This window comes from Sinocyclocheilus rhinocerous, unplaced genomic scaffold (assembly GCF_001515625.1).
Source record: "Sinocyclocheilus rhinocerous isolate Xijiao unplaced genomic scaffold, SAMN03320098_v1.1 scaffold5863, whole genome shotgun sequence".
In the NCBI taxonomy this organism is placed as follows: domain Eukaryota; kingdom Metazoa; phylum Chordata; class Actinopteri; order Cypriniformes; family Cyprinidae; genus Sinocyclocheilus; species Sinocyclocheilus rhinocerous.
Window position 1 is genome coordinate 21,080 of NW_015649236.1, and position 4,481 is coordinate 25,560.

The window sequence follows — 4,481 nt, forward strand, 5'->3', positions numbered from 1 at the left end:
TAGTGTGGAAATAACTGAAGGAAATATCTGTTTGCTAAATGAAGCCAACTAACATGATTGTTGTTATTATTATTATTATTATTTTGTCTCTGTACCCAATATTTGTAAAAAATGACAAATGCTGTGAAAATACAGGTATCGGTATCGACGAGTACCAAAAAAATGAAAGTATCGGTATCGGACTCGTTCTGAAAAAAGTGGTGTCGGTGCATCCCTACTCATTATTACGTAATTTATAAAATTTCAATTACAATTAAGTAGACATTAATTGTGCTCAGTTGTGTTTTAGTCACTAAAACAGTCCAGTACTTTTTAGTCAAACACATTTCTATATTGAATAATTAATATTTCTGTGCCACCCCAGACTGGTTGCTGGCCCCTCCCTGGCCACCCCTGTGAAAACATCCTGGCTCTGCCACTGCATTTTGCACTCGCATCCTAATCTGGACTGTTTGCCTGCAGTGCAGCATCATCAAAATAGCACAACCTGCTTAATTTATTCCTTTAGTATCTAAATAAGCCATGTCACACATTTTCATGTTAAACGTTTTAGAATGTCTATTAACATAGCCTAATAACCTATGCGATTATGCACCTAAAACAACAACAAATATTCTGAATAGCGAAAAATAACCTTTTAGCTATGTTCTGGGAATGGTCTGACAAAATTAACATTCCCGGTAGGAACCAAAAATGTATTGCTGGGTTTTGATTAAAGCATGTGCTAAGTGAATAAATGTAAACGTGAAAAAAAGTCAAACCTTAGGGAGCTGACTTCCAAACAGCAAGCTGAAGTTTTCTGTATCGCAGTTGTGTCTTGTTTCCTTGAATGTCTTTGCTATATTCTTTTGTCACTGCATTGCCCATTTATAAAGAACGGTACATTATTATGCAAGACACAAGTAATCCAATCAGAATGGATCGGAAGGTTACGGTGACGTCAGATTGCGGCTCTTTTTTCCAGTAAATCACACGATCTTAAATAAACCTGCAGTCCTGCATAGTCATGGCTCAGATAAACGGGGGTGGGAGGGCGCTTTCAAGCACATTACACACAGGGGAGATCCACTGAGCTAAGGGTAATAGAATACCCATACACTCTCAGTCTTCAATATTTATAAATCTATTTATTAAATACTAGGAAATAATTATAGGAAATTCAAATATATAGTGTAGAATTATAACTGAATATAAAAATGGAAACACTGAACAGTTATATCCTACACTGTTTTTAAAATAAGAAAAGTCTTTTTAGAGAGAAAATGCAGTATAATTTCACATTTTTCTTTAGAAGTGTGAATTTCCATAAAAATACATACATTCGCACCAAATTTAAATAATTGTCAATTATTTAGCTGATTGTGTGAGTTACTGAAAAAAAGCAGGCATTTTCCTTATTAATATAATATAATATAATATAATATATGTGACCCTGGAGCACAAAAGCAGTCATAAGTAGCACAGGTTTATTTGTAGCAATAACCAATAATACATTGTATGGGTTTTTCTTTTATGCCAAAAATAATTAGGATATTAAGTAAAGATCATGTTCCATGAAGATATTTTGTAAATTTCCTACTGTAAATACACTGAACAAAATTATAAACGCAACACTTTTGTTTTTGCCCCCATTTTTCATGAGCTGACCTCAAAGATCTAAGACTTTTTCTATGTACACAAAAGGCCTATTTCTCTCAAATATTGTTCACAAATCTGTCTAAATCTGTGTTAGTGAGCACTTCTCCTTTGCCGAGATAATCCATCCACCTCACAGGTGTAGCATATCAAGATGCTGATTAGACAGCATGATTATTGCACAGGTGTGCCTTAGGCTGGCCACAATAAAAGGCCACTCTAAAATGTGTAGTTTTACTGTTCTCTGATGTGGCTCTACCGTTAACCAATCTTCTCCGTGCCTCGCAAAAATGCTTATGGTCTGATGGCTGTCAACATGCGTTTGAAGCTGTAAAAAGTTTGTTGTGTAGTGCCCCAGTGTTATCTGCACCGGATTACTCGCGTGTGTTTAAACTCGACGTTGCTACTGGAGCCGGAGCAGTTCTTTTGCAAGATGATATTCACGGAGTTGAGCATCCTGTAGCGTACTTCTCAAAAAAGTTCTTAAAACATCAGTTACACTATAGTGTTATCGAAAAAGAAGCCCTTGCTTTATTACTGGCGTTACAACATTTTGAAGTGTACGTGGGTTCAAGTTCTATTCCTGTGCTTGTCTTTACTGGTCACAATCCACTAGTATTTCTGTCTCGTATGTGCAATGCAAATCAACGAATTATGCGCTGGTCCTTGTTTATTCAAGATTTTAATCTTGAGATTTGCTATAAAAAGGGCAAGGACAATGTATTGGCAGATGCCTTATCTCGTTCCTTTAGTTTTGTTTAAAATCAATTTATATAGATTTTTCTTAGTGTGTGGGGGTGTTACGACTTCGGCATCTGTGTTTTCTGTGTGGAGTGTTTTTTGTGCAGGGATTGGTTGCTGCAGAGAAACGCGATTGGCTAAACCTGCGGTTGCTTCGTCTTAAAAGGGCGGCGCTCTTGGCATGAGGAGCTCCGGATTCCTTCTCCCGTCGACAGATTCCAAACCACTCGTTTTCGTAAATGGTTCATATTTCTGTTGTGAAGTAATTTAATTAAGTCACTGCCTGTGCTTTAGGAGCGTAGGGGTGTCCTGCCATTTAGTTGGCCTTGTTTGCGATTTGTTTATCTTAGGGAGTTAGGGAAGTTTATTGTATTTTTGTTTCTTTTGCTAGGACATTTATTTGTTTTATTTGCAGGACACCCTGAAGCTATGGCTCCTTTATTTAATTTATTTTATTCAATTTCAGTAAATTAACTTGTGGATCTTACTTTTATGTCTGTGGTGATCTGTCGGCTGGGGTTGGTTTCCCGTTTACCTTCAAACTAGGGCTGCACGATAAATTGCATTCGATATTTAACCCGCATCTTGTCAGAAAGCCGGTTCGGTAATCAGCGGTAAATCTCCATCACCTGCGTGCTTTCACATTGAGCAGCATTAACTACACAGAGCCGTTGTTCACTGACGAGCTGCGCAAAAAATCGCGCGAATATGAACGTGGTTTTGCGCAGCTCGTCAGTGAACAACGGCTCTGTGTAGTTAATGCTGCTCAATGTGAAAGCACGCACGTGATGGAGATTTACCGCTGATTCCAGAACCGGCTTTCTGACAAGATGCGGGTTAAATATCGCATGCAATTTATCGTGCAGCCCTACTTCAAACTCACGTCAAGCCCTTTTTCTTATTAGAATGGGGTGTAACAATGGTCTAAAGATGATCTGACTCAAATTTGATGAAAATCGGACCAACGGTCTAGGAGGTGTTTGAAAAAGTAGGTTTTAAACAAAATCAAATGGCAGACATGAAGTTTGGCCGAATCTGGCAAAATTGATATCAACATTCTCAGCATGACACAAGGTGTCTATTAAGACCAGTCTCATTACAATAGGCCAAATTTATATAAAGCCATTAGCCTTTTTCTTCATTATAACTTTTGACCACAAGGTGGTCTTTTGAGTACCTTCAGGGCATGATGCCGGAGGCACATACTGAGTTTCGTAACACTACACCAATGCATACAATTTTATATCATAATACTGTATTAGTTAATGGCATTTTCATGTTTTGTTCAATTATAGCGCCAACAAGAGGCAAAATCCCACCAATTTTTACGTGTCCTCAGAGTGTGTCCATACCTATGTGTGTCAAATTTGGTGAAAACATTTTTGGAGTTATAGACATTTATAAGTATGAGCACATAAAAATTACCCATGGCCGACTTTGCATTTTTATTTATTTTTTTGCCTCACAAGACCCCGATATACTTCAAGCAAAATCGAAGAATGAACTGATGTGACATCGTTTCGAACATAATCAGGCCAAAATGAAATTCGCTTTGTGTTCGTTTTGGGAGTTCGAAACGACATGGCAAAGCGAACTCTCCAGAAAAGTTAGTTTCACCTGGTTATCACCTTCGTACTACCATTGTTCCTTGACAATAACGTAATAGGAGGTGTGTTCTGAGGCTCGGAGCTCCTATCTAGTTTAATTCTCCTGTTGAGTCCGTCAAGGTAAGATCTCCGCAGGTGAACGCATGAACGCACGTTGTTCTTCTGATGAAATGAAGCACTGACACTGTTTTTCATGTTTAATACTGTAAAGCTGCTTGCTTTTAAGCATTCTCTTGAATAAAGTGGCATATAAATACGTGTGACTTTACTGGAGTGCTAATTTGCAGAGCTTGTGCTAACATACCCATGTTCCAGAGGTTGGTTTGCACTCCTAAAATATTTTATTAGAATTAAAGCAGGAGATAAAATAGACAAACGTTTCGGCTATCTGCCTTCGTCACTGTGACAATTCTTTGTCTCTCAAAGGTTATATAACAAACAACATACATCAGGTGATTCTAGTTAATCAATCAGTCCACAGTCTCCCTTTAACATCAA

The 4,481-nt window shown here is 37.8% G+C and overlaps 1 protein-coding gene across 1 annotated transcript in view; it reads right to left on the reverse strand.

Annotated features, from left to right (window-relative positions):
• LOC107710437 (uncharacterized) overlaps positions 1 to 831 on the reverse strand; it is a 10,092-nt gene extending 9,261 nt beyond the window's left edge. The window contains exon 1 of the mRNA XM_016515204.1: positions 762 to 831. The gene's annotated coding sequence lies outside the window, so the exon portion shown is untranslated. The remainder of the gene's footprint in view (positions 1 to 761) is intronic.
• Positions 832 to 4,481: the final 3,650 nt, after the last annotated feature.